This window comes from Akebia trifoliata, unplaced genomic scaffold (genome assembly GCF_017979445.1).
Source record: "Akebia trifoliata isolate Shusen 1 unplaced genomic scaffold, ASM1797944v1 Contig00081, whole genome shotgun sequence".
Classification (NCBI taxonomy): domain Eukaryota; kingdom Viridiplantae; phylum Streptophyta; class Magnoliopsida; order Ranunculales; family Lardizabalaceae; genus Akebia; species Akebia trifoliata.
This window is the reverse complement of record NW_028236833.1, coordinates 39,488-63,504: the sequence shown is the minus strand read 5'-3', so window position 1 is coordinate 63,504 and position 24,017 is coordinate 39,488. Positions and strand designations below refer to the sequence as shown.

The 24,017-nt window shown below is 33.9% G+C and overlaps 2 long non-coding RNA genes and 1 pseudogene across 2 annotated transcripts; 2 read left to right on the top strand and 1 right to left on the bottom strand.

The window, feature by feature from the left end:
* Positions 1-339: 339 nt before the first annotated feature.
* LOC147382027 (uncharacterized) lies at positions 340-16,224 on the top strand. The gene is made up of 3 exons (XR_015174184.1): positions 340-742; positions 1,474-1,592; positions 16,089-16,224. It is a non-coding gene; the product is annotated as an uncharacterized LOC147382027 (long non-coding RNA).
* LOC147382028 (ribonucleoside-diphosphate reductase small chain-like) lies at positions 8,434-10,676 on the bottom strand (annotated as a pseudogene).
* Positions 16,225-22,429: 6,205 nt separating the features above from the next.
* LOC147382026 (uncharacterized) lies at positions 22,430-23,353 on the top strand. Its single transcript, XR_015174185.1, has 3 exons — positions 22,430-22,634; positions 23,012-23,156; positions 23,270-23,353. It is a non-coding gene; the product is annotated as an uncharacterized LOC147382026 (long non-coding RNA).
* The last annotated feature ends 664 nt before the right edge of the window (positions 23,354-24,017 follow it).

The following is a 24,017-nucleotide window of genomic DNA, read 5'->3' as shown; positions in this document are numbered from 1 at the left end:
TAATGAAAAGTTCTCATTTAATTGCTTATCTGCCAGATGTCCAAAACAGAGAAAAAATTCTAAGAGTCATATTGGCCAAAGAAGAGATGGCACCTGATGTTGACTTGGAAGCAGTTGCAAACATGACTGATGGATATTCCGGAAGTGACTTAAAGGTTACATAATTTTAGTTCAATGCAATCAGCAATTCCAATGTTGGAATCTTTTTTTTATCTGGTATGCTTTGCTGCACATATTGAGTTTTTAATTTATCTTTCTATTTCAGAATCTTCGTGTTACTGCGGCACACTGTCCCATAAAAGAAATTCTGGAAAAGGAAAAGAGGGTAAGTATCGTGTCCTCAGTCTTAGAGAAAGTCGCTAGTTTGTGCTCCCATTCTGAATTATGTGGACAACTATTATGTTTTGTTGTTTCTTTACCAATGCCTACATCAATACTTCAGTTTGAATGTTGGCATGATTTATTGGGGTTTTGTATCAAATATATGTTTATATGCATTTGCGTTTGATTCAATTGAATTTGTTAGTATCATTAATTCAATATTGTTTTCTGGTGTTGATTTAAAATATCGATATTGTTTGTTGATGCCTTTGATGCCTATCTGATAATCTGAAATTTATGTTGGCCCAACTTTCAAGAGAGAAATTTGGCATTAGTAGAGAACAGATCGTTACCTCCTTTGCATGGCTGTGCGGACATCCATTCTCTAGGCATGGAGGATTTTAGATATGCACATGAGCAGGTATCATCTTATGCTTCTCCAAAAGCAAAATTGCGGATGTGAATTGACTTTATCGCCTCCTTCCAATTCAGGAGATTTCTATATACTCTAGTTTTCTTGTCTATTTGGATTCATCATTCTTTTGGCAATTAAACCAATGAAGTAGTAACACATGTCATGATACATGTACACCATATGATTCAGCCTAATTACCTTAAAGATAATTTTTGCGACAAAATAAAAGGGCATATGGTTTTGTTGTTTTTGTTGTTGGTGGTTAGTAACTTTACGCATAGGAAAAAAAACCCCGCATCTCGATTTAAAGTGAGTTGGGCAAACTCTAAAGAGAGATAAGGACAAATTGCTACTAAGAACGTAACATACGCCAAAAAAAACGTGTCTCCATGTGAAGTGGGCTAGGGTGAACCATGTCCCCATGACAAAGTGCTACTAAGAACATAACAAAACTTTGAAGATGTGGGTTCTAAATCCACTTGTGTAGGTTGGGCTGAGAATTGGTTTGGGTTCTAAAACCACAATCGAGTCATGAAAACATGATGAATGCTTTATCTAGGTTTTGGGTACTAGATATCTTCAGCAAATATATTGGACTATGGCACTCCCTTTAAATGACTAACCCTTGTAATGGAAGATTCATGTTTGCCTCTTCATTTCAAGAGACTTCTTTTCACTAATCTTTTAAATTTTTTTGAAAACCTGTAAAATTGATCAATGTTTTTCTTTTTATGTAGGTATCTGCAAGTGTTTCATCAAAGTCCTCAAATATGAATGAGCTTCTCCAATGGAATGAACTATATGGAGAAGGTGGATCAAGGAAGAAGAATTTACTGAGCTACTTCATGTAGAGGAGGTATCTTATGTTTACAGCCTTCTTTCTTGGATATATTTTTTTTTTAAATTTTAATTTTTTACTTTAAATTTTATTTTCTCATAAGTCTCTGTAAGATTAGGGACTGATATGGATGCGTATTCCATGGCAGGTTCCCATGTATTATAAAAGTGATTGATAATTTTTTATTTCAATATTTATATCAATCATTATTAACTTATTCTAGTGAGATGCACCTTGTTGAGTTGCTTTAATGGAAAAGCTATTTTTCTCTGTGCTTGTACATACTGAAAGCACCCTTGATCCGCGTGGTGCACGGATCCACTTTTGACCCTTGAGGTTTGGGAGTCGCCACCTAGTTATTAAGGTCTAGGAACCAAACTGACTCTAAAAAAGGCAAACTAATCTACGAAAGAAAAAAAAAAGATCCGGGGATCATGTTACGGGGTTCGAAGGTGTTAGCCACCAACCTCACCCGGCCAAAGCCGATCTCTACTAATTTTTCAAAGAAGTTACATTGCTATAAAACCTAGATAATAATAAAAAAAAAGTAAGAAGTTATACCTTTCTGATAGCAAAGACCTTGTTTCCTCAGATCCGACAAAAACTGCTCCTTGTACCGTATTCCTTGCTTCGTTCTGTCTCCAGATTTGATTTCTGATCTCCGAGGCAAGGTATCTCTTTTTTTTTATCTGGATTCTTCAAGTTTGTTATGGATTTTGGGGTGTTTTTGAAGGACTTTTTGGTGTTTTTTAGGCTAAAATCAAAGAAGGGATGTTAGGTAAGGAGTTGGGGCTCCAAAACTAGGGTTTATGGGAGGCTAGGGGGGCTTTTAGACCTCTTTCTCTTAGGGTTTATGATTTGATACGAAAATAGGGTGTGAGGACCCCTATTTATAGATTTTTTTAAGGGTTGATTTAGATAGAGTTAGTGTTTAATTAGAGTTCTTTTAGTTAGAGTTGTGTTTTAGTTAGAATTGTTTTAGGTAGAGTTGTGTTTTAATTAGAATTATTTTAGGTAGAATTGTGTTTTAATTATAACTCTATTAGATAGAGTTATTATTTAATTAGAACTCTATTAGGATTTTGACTTTTGATCTTATTTGATTGACTTTAAGATTTTGACTTTAGTCTCATTTGATTGACTTTAAGATTTTGACTTTAGTCTTAGTTAATTGACTTTAATTTTGACTTTAGTCTTACTTGATTGAATTTAATACCTTGACCTTAGTCTTGCTTAATTGACTTTAATTTTTTGGAGAACCCTCCTCTATTATATCTTTAATTCTTTGGACCCCGAAATGGAGGGGTCCTTAAAGAAATATCTCACGAACCCTCAATAATTTTTCGTGAGAGCCCGATTGATTGATTTTTTTAGTTCAAAATTTTAAATTAATTTCATTAATGTTTCACTTTAATTATTTAATATTTTATTTATTAATTTCGAAAATTTTAATTATGAAAATTGTGAAATTACCATTTTACCCCCGGAGAGGACTTTTCATGTTTAAAGTCGATTTTTAATGTTTTAGGATGTTTTAGAATCAGTTTTTCGTAAGGAATTCAATGGAAATATTAGTTTGTGTCATTTATGAAATTTTTCGTGTGAAATGGTCATGAACTTTATGAGGGGCATTTTCGTAATTTTGTCAAATTCTGTTAAAATTGGCGAAATGATTTATTTGGTTTCGATTTGTTTTTTTATGTGTTTGAATGGATTTTTCTAAGCGTAATGTAGGCTCTACGGATATTTTGATGTTAGGGGTATTTTGGTAATTTGGTCAATTTTTAGTGATTTTTATCATGAAGCTTCTTTTTGTTTGCAAAATGATGATTTATATATTTCTGGAGTCGTATTTTCCTAGCATAATGTGGTTTATACTGTTTTATCAGTTCGAGATACCTCATCCGGATTTCTGAAACATATCTGGTAACAAAATAAAGCAATGGAATAAACATCCATCATTGGGAACCGTTGCGATTAGGTTGACGAGTTGATTAATCAAGCGAGTGCAAAAATGAGGTGTCTACAGATACCCATCTTTGACAGAGGGTTGAAGCAAACTAGATAGCAAATCTATTTTGGTAGATAGTGCGATATCCGAATGCCAAAGCTAGTGACAGTTCATTTTGTAGCCTGATTTAGTAATTCGTCGAGGTGTTCGGATCCTTGAGGGTAAAGCTCTCCCCGAATTAAAAGGTTGTCAGGTCCTCGAGCTTGAATTCTCACTGATGATGTCAGATCCTCGAATTTTAGAAAATTCTTCCTGACTAATGAAAAAGTGCGCGTGTGTGCAATGGTGTGATGCTTACTAAGTAAAAATGTGTCAAGTCCTAGAGATCTTCTCTCACTGACAATAATGATTCAAAATTGAGATGCACTTATGCAACGAAAACAATCATGGCAAGATATGGTAATTGGAGTCATAACATTGTAGGAACTTCGTTAAATCCTATTTGAAATTCTTTTTTAGAGTTCAAAAGATTTTGAGTCTCGTTTATCGGACTCGAACCTATTGTAGTCACGCTTCTCAGGTTAAAGAACTTAAACAATCCTGTTAATTCAATATGATTCAAACAAAGCTGGAGTCTCGTTTCTCGGACTCTGACTAAGGTTTACAGGAACTTAAACAATCTTATTAAAATTGGAGTCTCGTTTCTCGAACTCAAACTAAGGTTTATAGGCACTTCAAAAAATCTATTCATTTTATGATTCAAAAAGTTGGAGTCTCGCTTCTCGGACTCGAACCTAGGTTTGTAAGCACTTCAAAAAACCTACTCATTCTATGATTCAAAAAGTTGGAGTCTCGTTTCTCGGATTCGCACTTAGGTTTGTAGGCACTTCAAAAAGCCTATTCATTCTATGATTCAAAAAGTTGGAGTCTCGTTTCTCGGACTCGAACTTAGGTTTATAAGCACTTCAAAAAGCCTATTTATTCTATGATTCAAAAAGTTGGAGTCTCGTTTCTCAAACTCGAATTTAGGTTTATAGTCACTTCAAAAAGCCTATTCATTCTATGATTCAAAAAGTTGGAGTCTCGTTTCTCGGAATCGAACTTAGGTTTATAAGCACTTCAAAAAGCCTATTCATTCTATGATTCAAAAAGTTGGAGTCTCGTTTCTCAGACTCGAATTTAGGTTTATAGTCACTTCAAAAAGCTTATTCATTCTATGATTCAAAAAGTTGGAGTCTCGTTTCTCGAACTCGAACTTAGGTTTCTAGGCACTTCAAAAAGCCTACTCATTCTATAATTCAAAAAGTTGAAGTCTCGTTTCTCGAACTCGAACTTACTAAGCCACATTTCTCGGAGTTAGATTTATAGGAACTTCAACAATCCTATTAATTCATTCTATGATTCAAAATCGAGCTCAAAGTTTGAAAGATCGGGTCTGTATTGGCTTATCATGCATCTGGATTCATAATTATCACTAGACTTCATCGGACTCCTAAGTAAGATTTTTATTTTTATCATGCGATTAAGAATAAAACTTTGGAATTAAATGACTTTCAAAAATGCCCCTAGTTTCAAGGTTGGCTTTAACTGGGACTTGACTACGAAACTGATGGAATGGATTACGCTTGAAAAATATGGACTCTGATGTATGACAGATAGAAGAACCGACATTCTCTTAAATTTAAGACTCTTAAGATTATCATATGTGCAATAAAGAATTGATCATTATTTTTGAAAAATGCTTGAGCTGGACTTAAAAAATCTTGATAAATATTATAATAGAATATCTTTCTCTTCAAAGTGGTTGATGATTCTACATCTTCCATTAGCGAACACTTAAACAAGTAAACATACTTTTGAAGATCCTACAATGTTCAAGATGACTTATGATTTTTTTGACTTCAACATTGTCTTCGTCGGATGTGAGCTCTTGGCTGAAAAACGAATATTGTGGCTTGAATGGTTCTGCGTTTTCTAGTTTCTACACAAGCTTCCTTCTGAATTTTTCTTCTTGATGGGACCTTTCCTCCTATTTGATGATGTCCTAATTTTTGCCTAGATCGCCTCTTTAGGTTTTCAATCTAACGGACTTTGTTTTTCTTTTTCTGATGATGCCTTGATTTTTACCTAGGTCGTCTTTTCAGGTTTTCAACCTAGCAAGCTTTCTTTTTTATAGTTATGCCCTAAATTTTGCCTAAGTCGCCTTTACGGGTTTTCGACTTAGCGAGTTTTTTTTTTTTTTGATGATCTTGAATAACCAACTCGACAAAATCTTGGTTTCCTGCACCTTAACCGAGTCAATTAGCATTCAGGAGGACTTAATAGGTGGGCTTAGGATATGGTCTAGAAAGAAAAGATATAAGGCTCAACTTCCCAAAATGCCCCTAGTCTAATATTTTCTTGTTTTATCATTCTTTTATGTAAATTCTTTTGACTTTTTTTCTCTAATGCCCCTAGTTTGGCATTCTTTCTTTTTCTCTGCCAATTTTTTTTTATGCCCCTAGTTTGGCCTTTTTTCTTTTGAACCTTTCAATAGGGCATTTTCTTTTTGGATGACACTTTTCTTAAGAGAATACATTTTTTTTTGCGTGACCGGGCCTGAAGTAACTTCTCAAGTTGCCTACGAACCCCAAATATTTCTTTTTCTTTTAGGATCAGGTCAAAACGTAGTTCATACTTAGATTCCCTCCCAAGGTTGGTCGGTGTGGTTTAGAAAAAATAGGTTATTGATTTTTTTAGAGGTTGCGAGAGGCTAAAGAATGTTATATTTTTTTGGTAAGATAGGAAAATAGTTCGACCAAAGAAGGCTTCCTTTGGTGAATGCTGCTCGACTTGGTCAAAGTTTCAGGAATTCGATATCTGGATTGCTCTGTCGACTATGGTCTTCTTTTGAGAATGAGTAACTTCAGTTTTCTTCTGAGAATGAGTAATCTTTAGTCTTCTTCTATGAAATTGAGGGTGATTGAGTTATTTATATTTAACTGTTTAACTTTTCTAGAACTTCCAGAAAATCTTTTATTCTTTTATGAATGAGAACTCTTCTCTCTCGAATGAAAAACCTGACGGATCCCTTCTTGTGGGTCTTAATACCTTTGTCGATGGTTTCAACTGTATCATTCTTGATCGATGAACTTTGACTTTTGAAAATCATCATTGACTTTATATCCTCATGAGACTATGTAGGAATGTTGTTGAGCTTCTCAAGTAAATTTATTATTCTCTCATGTTCTCCTAAGGAAAATGTAGTACCCATTTGCACTTTTTAAGTGTACTCTTTAATTCAAATATTTATCGAGTTTGATTAGTGAGCTTTAAGTCAATCCTCATGTTAGATATTATGCTCAAATCATTATTACACGCATGATAATCAAAAGCTTCTTTATTTTATTAGAATTAAAAAACATAAACTGACAAACTCGTCGAAGACTCGAGAGTTGAAGAAAGACTAACATAATTGAAACAACTAACTGGATTTAAAGACTGACAAAAAACTGGATTGAAACTCAAAGAAAACTCAGAGATAATTATCTACAAAACGAGAAGGTCCTTCTGGGTGGATAGACTACTTGGACTTGACATTGGTACTTTAATTATATGACTCTTTTGACGGACCCAAAATGACACAGATGAGGGTTTAGAACGTTTAGGGGCACCTAAGATTAACCATCGATTCTGAAGGTTTGACTCTTAACCGCATGATTAAAAATTAGCCCTCCGGTAGAAAATATCGAATCCAAATGCACTATAAGTCTATAGTGACCAAGAAAGTGAGAAAGGTTAGACGCAGGTCTACCCCTGATTGGGATTGAACCTTTGATTAAACAAATTAATTTGATCCTAAGATCGAATCTTTTTTATATAAAGTGGTATGAATCTTTAAAAGTTAAACCAATTAGTCAAACTAATTTGGTGTTGATCAGTTTGATCCATTTGTCAATTGGGCCAACTGGTTTAATTGGTTCAAATTGATCGGTACATTTCACCAATTGGGTCGGACCGATATTGCGGGTATAGTTTGAACGGTCTGGATCGGTCCGCCCACTTACTTGTTGGTTGGATTGATTAAAGCAACCCGGGAACACCTATAGTCGATTCGAGTCGTGACCTATAGGAAAGCTTCTAGACTCTAGGTTTACTACGTGCAATGCAATTTATCTGGCCACCCTTGCCCAAGCACACCTATATACCTCTCAATACGTGGTGACTTGGTTTGATATACCGTATAGGTGATAATCTAAAACCTCAACTCACTTCTCAGAAGTCAAAAACAGCCAGTTTGATCCCCAGTTGAGAGGTGGCACACGATACTGAGCAAGGGCCCACTTAAATACCTCTCGTCTAGAATAGACGTAGTCTATCCCCCTCGTACAGTAGGGTACAACGGGGCAGGATCTCGCTTAGGCACCGGTTTTGACCAAGAAGTGCAATTGATATACTTTGATTATCTTGTATATACCTACGGGTACGAGTCAAGAGTTGTAGCTTTCATAAATGGTTTGGCATCCCATGAGGGGACCGACCACGTACTAGTATTACGTTGGCAAAGGGACATGTGACTGTGTGGCTTACAATAGGTCAAAGGCTTAGGTCGCTCCAGCTTGAGTGCATCGATATACTTTTCAGAGTCACCTGATCAGACGGTATTGATGCCCCAGTTTGATATACCCTAAGGTACGTGACTGGAGTTGTGATTTTCATGAATGACGTCGCGTCTCCAAAGAGACCGGGTCACGCACTAGTGCCACGTTGGCTATATGGGACGTGCAAGCGTGAAAAATAATAAACGTGCATGTGGTGTGTGCAAAATAGGGTGGGGTGTGTCCGAGGCCTTTTTCAAACAAGTGGGCCCGTGGGCTTGATCATTTCATTACAACATTGAAATATTAATCATAATTCATAGCATCGAGATCAAAATCGAAAATAAGCATATCCAAAATGTATCTGTAGAGATCATAGCATATTAGATGAGCAATCGATCAGAAATAATCAATCAAATCCTAGCACAATTCTTTTCATGGTCCAATCAAAAAATCATTTTTGGTGACCTTAAACAAGTCGAGATTTCAATAAACATTGAATTAATGATAGAATGATCATTATAAGGATTGATGTACTTGTTCTTTTAATATATTTTTTTAAACATATTATTATTATTATTATTATTTATTTTTTTTGCCACGTGTAGAGGTCCACAACAAATTACCTAAGAAAATTTGAGGTAAGAAATTGGCTAACTTGATTAATCCAATAAGATTTTAAAATTTTGCTAAGGGTCATCAAATCAACGTGGTTCATCATGTCAATAATCCAATGTCACAACCTTGTAGATTTTGATGGAAAAGTTTGGATCCGAAAATAGAAATCACATTACTCATTTTTTTATTTATTTTTTATTTTTTTTTAAAACAGAAAAATTTTCTATAAGAGAAGATAAATTGAATAAATCTATTATTTACTATTACTAAAACAAATTAAATAACTTTATTGATTTTTTTTTTTATTAAAATGAACCAAAACAAAAAGACTCCTTTAAAAAATAAAATAAAAAAGCATATGTTGGTGCCATCAATACACTCATCTCTTTTCTCTCTATTTCTACTGAGTCAGCAACGATTCCTTTGACTCGCTCCACACTTAGTTTCACTTCAACAAGCTTTAAAGCAAACACGCAATGTAAACCTTCATCTAGTGAGATTAACTTGTTTGAAAAAGTCAAACCCAACATCAACCGCGTTTCTCTAACCAAAATACCACGCAAAAACTATCAGAGAGGAAAAAAAAAATCCTTTCAATGCAAGTGAACGCCATAATACGTTCAGCTAAGCTTTCTGAATCGATAATCCATTTAAGTGCCCACTCGGCTTTTTTGGCGACACAAGGAACAGTCTCGATTGCATGAAACAACAATTCTTCTATGTAGAATCCTTGATGTAAGATTCCAACAAGAGACTGTATATCTCAGAATGGACGTTTTCGATGGTGATTTGAAACCCATAGAAAGCACAAGCCTGGGAGATTTGGACTTCTTTCATGAATCAGCCTGCGAGGTTTTTAAGAATGATTTCATCTGAAGCAGCGAAGAATGCGAGAACATGAGTGATGAAGTGTTTCTCATCGGGGGTTAAAGCTTGTAACAGAAAGGGGGATGAGAGGTTAAAAACAGGGGAGAGGTATTTGTGATGGGGAGATTGGCGAGAGGAGAGTGGCTTGGTTTTAGATCTGTCAGCGACAACGTCCTCTCTTTGCGATCTTGAAGACCTTGCAGAATATTCTTATAATGATTCTCGATGAAATGCTTAGTAGTCGCAGATTTCTGTCGAGTAACAGGTAAAGAAACTAAAATTTCAGATCTCAAGATTGAAGCCTCTGGTCTGAATTCTCCACCACCATTACAATATTCTTTTAACTTCAAAGTTCCTAGTTTATCTCCAACATCCAAATCAGATTTGGGGGTTTTACATAGGAGGAATCGGTACCTAGTTTCGATCAGAATAAAGAGATCGATGAGATCAATCTCAGATTTGCAAGAGTTCAAGAAGATATAGAGATGGCTGAATAAGGTGAGAAGAGAGAGAGAGAGAGAGAGAAAGAAAAGAAAAAAATACGTTTTTTTGCTTGCTGTCTCTTCTGTGGAGAAGAAGATAGAAATAGGAAAACAAAGTTTTCACTATTGGCACACCACACGAAAAAAAAGAAAAACTTCTGAAAAAAAAATTTTGAATTTTTTTTTTTTGGAATCCTCTCCTCATCACAAACAACATTAAAAATGAAAAAAAATTTTGTTTCTAAGCCCATTACTCACAAATAATTTTTTTTCACAAATCATCACATATGCCTAGTAACGCACCAAAAAAAAAAAAAATTTCATCCAATTTTTTTTTTCAAAAAAAATAATCATAACTCTCATCTCAACCACCATCATTCCATCATTAATTTATGTCAATTTGAATATTTCATTATTTAGGGTCATCCCAAAACGACCCTAGATTGAATCATAAAAAAAGATACTCTAAAATGATCTATCCAAAATCAATCCAAATAGTGCCAAGAAAAAAATAATAGTAATACAACCAAAAAATAAAATATATCAAATAATGAGAATGGTTCAACAACCATTTTTTCCACACTATTATACTCTTGACATCCTGCATTATTTAGGGTCATTTCGAATGATCATAGATTGAACCGGGAAAATGTGTCAAAAGAAAGTATTCGGAATCCAAACAAATGATCCAAAAATAAGTCAAAAAGAATAATAAAAATAAGTAAATAAATAAATAACTAAAAATCAAATAAAAAAATGTCTTACTGGCAATGTATCCCATACTTGGGGTTTTTCAAGTCTGATCCTCAATGGTCCCTAGTGGAATCGCCACTAAAAGCGCCCTCGATCCGAGGGGTGCGCGGATCCGCTTTTGACCCTTAAGGTTTGGGAGTCGCCACCTAGTTATTAAGGTCTAGGAACCAAACTGACTCTAAAAAAGGAAAACTAATCTACGAAAGATAAAAAAAAGGTCCGGGGATCACGTTACGGGGTTGGAAGGTGTTAGGCACTAACCCCGCCCGGCCAAAGTCGGTCTCTACTAATTTTCCAAAGAAGTTACATTGCTAAAAAACCTAGATAATAATAAAAAAAAAAGTAAGAAGTTATACCTTTTCGATAGCAAAGACCTTGTTCCCTCAGATCCGACAAAAACTGCTCCTTATACCGTATTCCTTACTTCGTTCTATCTCTAGATTTGATTTCTGATCTCCGAGTTAAGGTATCTTTTTTTTTTAATTCGGATTCTTCAAGTTTGTTATGGATTTTGAGGTGTTTTTGAAGGACTTTTTGGTGTTTTTTTGGCTAAAATCGAAGAAGGGATGTTAGGTAAGGAGTTGGGGTTCCACAACTAGGGTTTATGGGAGGCTAGGGGGGCTTTTAGACCTCTTTCTCTTAGGATTTATGATTTGATCCGAAAATAGGGTGTGAGGACTCCTATTTATAGATTTTTTTAAGGGTTGATTTAGATAGAGTTAGTGTTTAATTAGAGTTCTTTTAGTTAGAGTTGTGTTTTAGTTAGAATTGTTTTAGGTAGAATTGTGTTTTAATTAGAATTGTTTTAGATAGAATTGTGTTTTAATTAGAACTCTATTAGATAGAGTTATTATTTAACTAGAACTCTATTAGGATTTTTACTTTTGGTCTTATTTGATCGACTTAAAGATTTTGACTTTAGTCTCATTTGATTGACTTTAAGATTTTGACTTTAGTCTTAGTTAATTGACTTTAATTTTGACTTTAGTCTTACTTGATTGACTTTAATACCTTGACCTTAGTCTTGCATAATTGACTTTAATTTTTTGGAGAACCCTCTTCTATTATATCTTTAATTCTTTGGACCCCCAAATGGAGGGGTCCTTAAAGAAATATCTCACGAACCCTCAACAATTTTTCGTGAGAGTCTGATTGATCGATTTTTTTATTTCAAAATTTTAATTTATTTCGTTCAAAATTTTAAATTTATTTCATTAATGTTTCACTTTAATTATTTAATATTTTATTTATTAATTTCGAAATTTTTTATTATGAAAATGTGAAATTATCGTTTTACCCCCGGAGAGGACTTTTCATGTTTAAAGTCGGTTTTTAATGTTCTAGGATGTTTTAGAATTGATTTTTCGTAAGGAATACAATGAAAATATTAGTTTGTGTCATTTATGAAATTTTTCGTGTGAAATGTTCATGAACTTTATGAGGGGCATTTTCGTAATTTTGTCAAATTCTATAAAAATTGGCGAAATGATTTATTTGATTTCGATTTGTTGTTTTATGTGTTGGAATGGGTTTTCCTAAACGTAATGTAGGCTCTACGGATATTTTGATGTTAGGGGTATCTTGGTAACTTGGTCAACTTTTAGTGATTTTTATCGTGAAGCTTCTTTTTGTTTGCAAAATGATGATTTCTATGTTTCTGGAGTCGTATTTTCCTAGCGTAGCGTGGTTTCTACAGTTTTATCAATTCGAGATACCTCATCCGGATTTCTAAAACATATCTGGTAACAAAATAAAGCAAATAAACATCCATCATTGGGAACCGTTGCGATCGGGTTGACGAGTTGATTAATCAGGCGAGTGCAAAAATGAGGTGTTTACACATACAATTAGATTAATGTAATAAGCTTTACAATGTTTATATTTTCCCAATTTTCAGTGTTTTCTTTCTCTTTCTAAAATCGGATTTCTACATCAAAAGATCTACGTAACATAAAGAGTCGTAAGAATCAGTAATTGTTCTGTGTTGATCTATCTTAAAAGACTCCACTCAAGAAGAATTCTGGTGATTCAATTTTGTACCAAACAACATAAAAATATGGATATTGAGATGGTATTACTTTCTATTCCTATCTTCAATTTGATAGTTGTTCCTATGTATTTTTTTTATTATTTGATTTAACTTTTATCAAATGGTATATATCTTTTGGATAAATAAAGATGAGCATGTTATATTAACAAGAGAATGGCAGAAGAAAGCTCACGGTACAAAAGATGCAAGTCCCCCCCCCCCCCCCATCTTCCCCCACAAAAAATTAAAGTAGAAGCTTGAATTTGAGATGTATTAGTAGGCATTCATTCCTTGAAACCATAAATTTTACATGCATACATTTAATCTCATATATTTACCAGAAAATCTGAGCATATGCGTTTGCACTTGGTCCATGTGTTAGATGCATTTTGGATAGATGTGTACTCATGGCTGGATGAGTCTACCCTAACTCTTTATTTGATTTGCACATGTGTTTCTCTATTGAAAATCACTACTCTAGTAGGAATCGATTTGCATTGCAACCTTACGCTCACATATCAGATTTTTTACATGATTTTTATAGTATTTGTTTAGATGTTGATTATGTTCCTATGAATTTTTTTTTGATTGCAGGTAGTGCATTATGGTGTTCATAATTAAGTATGGGAGTACAACAATGTCGAAGGACCATATTTGAGTAGCTGATTTTTTGTTTCTTAATTTTATTTTCTTTGTTTACAATGTTAGTATTTCAATTAGTACTTGGTTTGCCACTATAAGAACTAACTCTTGTATGTTTTGTAATGTGAATGCTGTGTTTTATTATAGTTATGGTGTGACAATTAATTGAAGTATAATAAATAAAATGTGGGGTGTTAATAGTATTTCATAAGAAATTGAAGTGTGATAAATGAAATTTGAGGTGTCAATAGCAGCTCTTTTTCTTTATATAATTGCAGGTTCTATTTTGAAACAAAAATTTTAATAAATTTTTTTTATAACATTAGAGGCGGTTTTCAAACAGCTTCTAAAAATATAGAAATCGCTCTTAAATCAAATTATATAGAGGTGCCCTGATATTATTTTTATTAAAGGGGATTTTTAAACAGCCTCTAAAAATATAAAAAACGCCCTTAAATCACATTAATTAGAGGTGGTTTTAAAACTGTCCTTAAATCACATTATTTAGAGGCGGTTTTAAAACTGCCATTAAATTTATATTATTATAGACTGTTTTTAAACAACCTCTAAAAGTATAAAAACTGCCCTTAAATAATATTTAGAGGAAGTTTTAAAACCACCCTTACTTGGCCACCAAAAGTAATTAGCGACGCCACTATAGTAGGCGGTTTGACTAAACCGCCCTTATATATATTAGAGGCAATTTTCATGAAATTGGTGGCAGTTTAAAACCGCCTAAAAAAATCTCATATTTTGTAGTGATAGTGTTCATCATCCTGATTTTGCGATCCTTCTATATAAAGTTCTCCATCAAGAATAGGCATCTCAGTAGTTGGGATATCTGAAATATTTTCTTGGTAGAGTGAGTAATATGAAAGTTACTCAATAAACTCACATTTCAAATTAATAATCCTAATATAAATGGATAAACAAACTAATCTATTATAAATAATACAGATTTCTAAATAAATAAATAAAACGAATAATACTTGAAACACTAATCTTTAATAAAACAGTAATAAAATATTTCCATCTCATAATAAAACAAAATAAGCATAAATATGTCATAAAAATATCAATCCTGACGGTGTATTTGATAAGAATGATGAGGTACACGACCGATACAAAAATACCGATCTGTATATCAATGCTCCAGTATTTGACTAGTGTGGAACTTACCGTTACTTCCTAATTTTATTGACATTTTTTTGCGCAAAATAAGGATCCCTTTTTGCTCATTATGATACAGTGCATAACTATCAAATTAATGAAAGATGGAAGAAATTTTATCGCTCTAAGCCATCGAATTGGGGAACATAAAAAATTTCAATGGCCATGCGTCGTCGAATTTTCTTATCAAAATTATCAGTTTTCACATAGTGAGGTTGTAGGATCTGGTACTTCCTCTTATCAATGAGCTCGGTATCACTAGAAATCCATTATGATTTATGATGATTTTGTAGATTTCTTACTAGCCTGGCTCAGTTCTTATCGGCAGGTTATCTTGTTTCAGGTAAGTGTCTCAATCTCAAGTGGGGATAAAAATGGTCTCCACAAATTTTATTATCAAATATTAACAGAATAAATTATTAATTAATGATTTTGTCCAATTCTTTCAGATATCAACCAATCACTTCTCATTGATAAAATTATCATAATTGATGATGAAGTTCATAGTAATTATGGTGCTAAAAATTAATCTACTAATAAGATTTTTCAAAATATTCGGCAAAAACATGAATAATCATTCATTTGATAATTTTAATTGAAAATTATTTACGTAATGATAGGTTATATCTCGATCTCTCTTACTTTTTCCTCCTTTCTCTCCCACCAATTTTCATCTTATTATCTGAGACATAAAATGGGATTAGAACTGAAATCCAACTCTATGAGATACAATAACCTAGATCTGGACCAAGGATTTGAGATCCAATTTGGTATCTAATCAAATAGCTAGTTATGGACCAGCCATACCTCAAACCATTAGGGATCCAATTTGACAATAATCAGTTTGGTTTTGTCTCGATATAATATCCAACTTAATATTATATATGCATTTAATTATTTTCTTGTTCCAAATATTTAGATGGGATAAAGACGCAATCTAACAACTATGAGTTGGAAGCCGAATTCAATACAACTCCTACTGCAAATATTTAGTTGGGGCTCATCGTAGTGAAGGGAACTGTACATAGTCATTATATGAGGTTGAATTTTAGCTTTGTGACCTTAGCACTTATTAGTGAATTCTAAATGGAAAAAGTAATCAAATTTGAAATTAAAACCCAACACCTCATCTTTTGATAATGCCTTATTTATTTATCTTATAAAATAGTTATCTCCCAATAGGGCTACGATATTGTGATCCCCCACTGCGTTTTAGTGTTCTTAGCGCCTACAGTTTACCTTGTCTCCCATTAATCCTTATTATATGAACAAATTCTTCTATAAATAATCATAGTGAAATCAAATTTTACACAGCATCATACACACATTCGAAATTTACAGAGTTGATATATAAAGTGTTTCATGCAAAAAATTTACAGAGTTCCCACATAAATATTGACGCTTACTTTTCTGTTTTAATTGCAGTTTGATCATGAAGACCTTACTCATTCTACTGATCATTACCATCGGAGCAATCATGGTAAGTACAAGATCTGATGCAAAATTGGAAGAACATGATGGGATGGCTTCGAAGTTTACTTTGTCAGAGGAAATCAACGAAGGCTCTGGGAAATATGATGGTCCTGATGAACGATCACCTGATCATTATCGCAGCCGCTGCCGTACTTTTGACCCTGAACTACCCCCAAGCGGTCATTGAGCTTCTAAAATGGAGCTAATATGTTTGGTTCCAACGGGTTGAAGTGTCAGGTTGCATGGCCTGTTATGGCTTGGTGGGGTGGATTTGTGTGTTTTAATTAATCTTAGTCGTCGTTTTTCTTTCTTACTTTAGTAGCAACTTTAGCTTAAGTTACCCGAATTTTCAATATTCATTTTTATTTCTCATCAAACAAATATCATGTTAACGTTGCAAATCCTAAAATATTATTGCAACAAGGGATGAACAAAACCCCGAAGCTCTAATTAAAAATTATCTTGATTCATTCTCTCATGAGGAATTGCCAAAACATTAATTTAATTCTTCACACATCCCAATTTAAAGGACTAGCCAGTCAAATAATATACTTGGGAAGCTTCTAATAATGTTCAAAAAGGGAAAATTACTAAATATTTAGAATTAATAACGTTTTGATCTAAAAATGTTACATTATCTGCAATTCTAAATATTATAGCATCCATTTTAGAAAACCAATATTAATGTTCCGAGATTAATGACAAACATTTCTTTGAACACCATAACTGGAATAGCGTTTAACCCTAAAACCCGTGATTTTTTTAGGATCTCTCTCGGACTCTTTAGCAGCCCAAAAGACGACTCTCTCTATTCTCTGAACAACAAAAGCCCTCTGCTCTATCACTATTTCGATTGTTGGGACGAAAATCATCACTCCCTCTTCTCTATCTTTGTTCCATTTGGACGAAGGTACTTTCTCTATCTCTGTTTTTTTTTTCTTTTCATTCTAGAAATTGAATTTGTGGCTCCTTATTCTAGGGTTTCTAAACAAAACCCTAGAACAGATATTCAAAATCGGCTTAGCATCTAGGATCTCAATTCCACAAAATCGACCTAAATCATATTTATTAAATTTGAACCTTGAACCCTGACTCAAATAACAAAGAGAAGAAATGGACTCTTTTTTCAATCTGATTTTGATGATTAGAGTTCTATAGAATCTGATTTCATAGTTATTTTCTCAACTCCAATACTCTTTTGCAATCTATTATAATTCCTCGTGTTAAATCAATTCAATTGAGATGAGATTCTTGTTAACAACCCTAATTTTCACCTTAGTTGGAGTTGCCTCCTTGTTGTAACAAAGGACCATCTGCCAATCTACAATTTGGTTTTGTCTCTAAATCAGGTTTGATTTTAATTTTATCATTTAACAAAAAAAAAAAAAAAAACTATTTAATTCTAGTTTCATAGATTTCGGCTTTTACTGGGTGTGAAGTTCTTGAATGTTTGATTGAAAGTTCAGAACTGTTTTTTACATGGCCTATGAATCATCTAATTGTTTATCTAAAGGTGGAAGTAACATACAAAACATTAATAGGTTTTAAAAATTATTGAAGAATTTGATATTTCCACTTCATTAATTTTCCATGGATTTCTAAGTCTACAGATTTTCATGCAATCAAATAGACCCTTAGGAATCATCCTAAAACCGATCCTTTTTTATTAATTAGGAGCCTTCTTTAGAATCTAAACTCACCAAAGTAGTAACTTAGAAGCCCATAGCATTTTCGAAAATCCACATCTAGAAAATATATAGATTTGGATGAATTTTTAAGAAGTGTTTAATGCAAGGATTACGGAAGGGAATTTCACCGGTCTTCCTATCTTAGTTTGGAAACTCTTTTCCTTAGGAAGCTATCAAAAGTTTATCTGGGTGTGGTGTTTGACTTGCGTTCCCCTAGTTTTATGAGGATGGTACTTGCAACTTCACTCTTATTTAATTTTTATTTTTATTTTTATTTTTTATTACTCGACCTTTTGGTGTGTGTGACAAGGGATGTATCATGTAATTACCTCGTGTGTCATGAAAAAGGGATTTATGAACATTTTCCCCTCCTTACGAGAGATTGACTAGTATTTATAATATATTATGAGGGGTCAGGTTCAAGGGACATATGAGAAAACCTATGTAAAAACAATGTAATATTAATAAATTTTCAAAGTATGGGTTAGAAATTTTGAATTGAGTGGATTTTTTGTGAGGATGATCTCTATGATGGGTTGATCATCCAAAAAAAAAAAAAAAAATCAGTCCAATCTAAAACTTCTAACCCCATTAAAAGTGATTTAGAATGTGGACAGTCGAATTTTTGCCAATTTTTGTTAATAATTTGTAAATCACTTTTGATGGATTTAGAAGTTTCAGATTGAGCTGATTTTTTGTGAGGATGATCTTCTCATTATAGTGACCATCCTTGCAAAAAATCAGCTCAATCCAAAACCTCTAACCCATATTTTGAAAAACCATTGTTTTTTCATATGTTTTTACTTATGGCCCTTGAACCGCCCCCTATTATGAGTTCTACTATTTCCAATTAACATTTTATTTGTAGCAAATATAGAATGAAAAATAAATACTGTCTCCTCGACAAGTATATGATGCATATCATAAGCACATAATCCATTATAATTCCTATTAAACAAAAATTATAATTGCTTTGTTGTAAGTTATTTTAATATAAAGTCGAGTTAAGAACTCCTACTTTTTCTTAGGAAGAAAAGGTTTCAACAGATAGCACATTTGCTTCTCCTCTTCACATACTTGACATATACCGACTAAACAGGGGATGGGCTTTCATCATCATTTAATTTTTTGACTCAATAATTTTATTATTTTTTGGTATTATTTTGATATTTAGAGATTATTTGTATAATATATCTATCAAGATTTAAATATATCATAAGTATTTCACCTATTTATGATTTGAGAATTTCTAGCTCATGCTTCAGCACTACCTTCCGTCCTCACCTAGTCAATGAATTGAGACACTTGATTTAACTAAATCCCCCCGATATAATGTGTGTGCAAGTGTTGATTTTTCATTTTTTTATTTTTTTATTTAATTTTTTATCCTTTTATTGAATGAATGCACCTAATCTATAACCATTCAATCAACGTGTCAGTAGGCTCAAGTAAATAAGATAATAAAAAAAAAACTCCAATTGTTACAAATATTTACTACATCAAGCCTTACCAAGATTTTCTTAATTAAGTTTGATGAAAACATTGGTAGATACTTTGAAACTTTCCAAAAGGAAGTTCTTTGAATCTCATAGCGTTCAATTTTTATGTGAGAAAACACTTTACTTATTTGTAAGATTTGAAATCTTACAAAAGGTCATCGAGCTCAAATGGACTACCACATTGGCCATCAAATAACAGCAACTTATATTTCATGCAAAATCCAAAAAAATAAATTATTTTATTATTATAAATTATGTTTCCATCAAAATATTGAAATATATATATATATGGGGGGCGTTCAATGGCTAACTTTTTGGCAAAACATTTTTCAAAACATGAGTTAGAGGTTTTGGAATGGGCTGATTTTTGGTGAGGATGATCTCTACGGTGAGGAGATCATCATCACCAAAAATCAGCTCATTCCAAAACTTCTAACCCCATCAAAAATCATTTACAAAAAGTGGACGGTCCACGATTTTTCAGCTAGTAAACATGAGTTAGAAGTTTTGGAATGGGCTGATTTTTGGTGAGGATGATCTCCTCACCGTAGAGATCATCCTCACCAAAACTCAGCCCATTCCAAAACTTCTAACTCATGTTTTGAAAAATGTTTTGCCAAAAAGTTTGCCATTGAACGCTACCCTATATATATATATATATGGGAAATGTTCAGCAACAAACATTTTGGCCAAATATTTTTCAAAACATGGGTTAGAAGTTTTGGAATAGGCTGATTTTTTGTGAGGCTGATCTGTACGGTAAGTGGATCATCATCACCAAAAATCAGCCCATTCCAAAACTCTAAACCCATCAAAAATGGTTTACAAAAACAGGACAGTCCACGATTTTTCAACTTGTAAATTGGGCTAGAAGTTTTGGAATGGGCTGATTTTTGGTGAGGATGATCTCCTCACCGTAAATCATCCTTACCAAAAATCAGTCCATTCCAAAACCTCTAACCATGTTTTGAAAAAAAATTTGCCAAAATGTTTGTTGCTACACATTTCTCATATATATATATATATATAGGGTCCTGTTCAGCACCCTAAGCTTTACCACACACTTTAACAAACGCGTTTTGTCCTACATGGGTTAGAAGTTTTGGAATGGGCTGATTTTTGGTGAGGATGATCTCTACGGTGAGGAGATCATCCTCACCAAAAATCAGCTCATTCCAAAACTTCTAACCCCATCAAAAATGATTTACAAAAAATGGGTACAAAACAAAGAGGCGGTACACGATTTTTCAACTTGTAAACATGGGGTTAAAACATTTCGGAATGGGCTGATTTTTGGAGAAGATGATCTTCTAATCATAGAGATCATCCTCACCAAAAATCAGCCCATTCCAAAACTTCTAACCCATGTAGGACAAAAAACGTTTGTTAAAGTGTGGGTAAAGCTTAGGATGCTGACATTCCCATATATATATATGGGTCCCGTTCAACACCAAACATTTTGGCCAACATTTTAGCCAACCATTTTTGTCCTAAGGGGCTAGAAGCTTTGGAATGGCTGATTTTTGGTGAGGATGATCTCTACGATGAGGAGATCATCCTCACAAAAATCAGCCCATTCCAAAACTTCTAGCCCCATGTTTTCAAGTTGAAAAATCGTGGAACGTCCATTTTTTGTAAACCATTTTTGATGGGGTTAGAAGTTTTGGAATGGGCTGATTTTTGGTGATGATGATCTCCTCACCGTAGAGATCATCCTGACCAAAAATCAATCCATTCCAAAACTTCTAACCTATGTTTTGAAAAACGTTTTACAGCCCAAAATGTTTGTTACTCAACATTTCCCTATATATATATATATATATATATATATAGGGTCGCTTCCTAAGACTCATATTGTGACTCCACATCGCGACTCACCATTTCAGCCGTTCGATATTCGTTAAATCGACGGTCCAGATCGCGACCCATTTTTAAAACGATGAAATTTCGTTATTTACAACTACCTCCCCGATAACAAAATAAAAAATAAAAACTAAAAACGAAATTTCAGCTCAGCCGAAACTTCGTCTTATTCGCAACTTTCAGATCTGATTTCAAAACGCAGAGAGAAATCTTCTTGTGTTCATCGCGATTGAATGAAATTTCAGATCGATCGACTTGCTTGCTAAACAAAATCGAAAGAAACGAAGACGAAAGAAAATCAGAACGAACGAAAACTCGTCTTCTTCGTTTCTGCCCTCTCTTCTCTTTCTCTTTACAGCGCTTCTTCCTCATCTCTATTCCCTCTCTCTCTCTAGAACAGACGACGACTCACACAAACGAAGAGCTCGATAGAAACCCTAAGGTAACAAATCACAAACCCTTGTTTTTTAATTTTTTTTGCACTTTTATTTGTTTAATAATTTTTCTTTTTAATTTTTTTGCTGAGTATCTCTATCTCCATCTTCGTCTTCTTGATATGCTCTATACACAACGAAGAAGCAGGGAGGATGAAATTTGTTCATGCTTTCATATTTCTTCTTTTAATTTGCAAAGCATTTGAAGTAAGGTTTTTTTACAATATATTATTCTATTGTTGACAACAAATAAGAAATGTTACTGGGAGTAAGAAAATCATTAATTGTATAAACTGAAGAAATTGTTGCTTAGAAGTAAGATCTTGGGGTTGAGATTTTTTTATTTAATTGCATAAGGCCCATCCCACTTTCATAACCAATAGCTGGTTTTGCAAATCACAGAGCCTCTCACAGTTCAATCTCCCTGTTTCACTTCCAAGTGCACACTTACTTGGAACTCCAGCTGGAATGGGACCTTTATCATCGGTCAATACTCCTTCAAGCCTATTAACAAACAGCAAAGATTTACAAGATAAGAGTAGCAAGCCTGGACAAGTAACGATGGTTTAGGCTTGAACCGGGTGTTGTCTACTTCAGGTTATAGACATTTATATACCACTGAACAGTGAACGAGCTTTTGTCCAATTCTCTAAAAGAGGAGGCGGAGGCTGCTCTGAAGGCACCAGATGCTGTAATGGGTAACCGCTTCATCAAGCTATGGTGGGCTAACAGGGACAGTGTTCCTGTTGACAGTGTAAGCAATGGGGCCAATACTGCATCTGTAGCTCCGAGTGGTGTGACATCTGTTTCTAATAGAGGAAAAGATATCTCCCATCCATAGCTCCGAAGGTTGGTTCTGCACCTGGGATGACAAATGGTCCTAAGGCTCCACCTTCATCACAGAAGAAGCTGGACAATTTGGAGCTTTTGAAGGAGGAAATCCGTTTAAAGTAGGAAAGGTTGGACCGAAAACGGATCGACTTCCGCCGCAAGTTGTATAAGCTTGAGAAACAAGTAAGACTTAATTTTCATTATATATATATATAGGGCAATGTTCGGCAGCATACATTTGGGAGTCAAAATATTTCCTATATGGGTTAGAAGTTTATGAATGGGCTGATTTTTTGTGTGGATCTCTTTGGCGAGGAGATCATCCAAACAAAAAATCAGCCAAATCCGAAACTTTTCCCATATAGGACAAATTTTGGCTCCCAACGTTGGTTCCCTTAATGTATGTATGTATGTATGTATAGAGCTCTAGTGATGTTGACACATGCTTGCAAACTCTTCAATTGCAAATCCATTTGTTTCAACAAGAATTAATAAATGGCAGCATAAGAAGGAAATAACATGACATGTGGCTTTTGTATTTATTTCACATGAACCTGAAGCTGATGGATGGTTATTCCCGGCCCAAATTTAATGCTTCTCTTGCAATGGAATGGCTATGCTTTCGCTTGGATATGTTGTCGTTAATCACATTTGCCTTCTCTTTAATATTCTTGATCTTTGTGCCAGAGGGAGTAATTGATCCCAGTAAGTCGATCCCATTTGAAATCATTTATGACACCATTATTGTGAAGCACTATGAGCGATTGACCCACTGAAAGAACATTAATCTATTTTTTTTTTCTCTCTTTGTTTTATAGGCATTGCGGGATTAGCGGTGACATATGGACTTAATTTGAACATGTTACAAGCCAGACTCATATGGAATCAAATGGAGAGGTCGATATTTGTGATCTGCAGTTACTATGTGTTCTATGTCAAACATAAGCAATGCTCACTTGTACACATGACTCCTAGTCATACCGAATCTCTATGCCACATGTATGTAGGTCCGTTATGCCCCACACATGCCACTTGTCTTACAGGGTCTCATGTGCAAGACGGGTATTGTTGTGATCAATTCTGATGTCATAACTTTTGTTCTCACTTTTTTGTCTTTTTTTCAAGTTAGTTTTTCAGGCTAGTAGATGTTGGTTGTACTGGTCCATGCTCCACAGATGGTTCTACTTTGGTTTATTTGATACTGAGATCATTCTATTATTATCTATTATCTTTAACTTGAAATATATTTCTTACATGTGCTCTTATAATGGAAAATATGTTTGTAGAAGCCATGATGATTATGGGCAGTAGGAAGATTAGAGAAAATAGTATTATAAATGGGTATGTTAGAAAAGTCTGTTTGAGATAATTTGGATATGTACTAATAGGATTGGAAATACCACAAAAAAAATTCTTAAAAGGGTTATTTTGTTGCTACATGCCCATTGAATAAGCAGCAACATATTTCATAAAATGTGGAGATGAAGATTGTTAGATGGATCTGTGGATAATACTAGTAGAGAAGTTGGTCTTATTGATGAATATGTTTTTTGGGATATGGGTTTA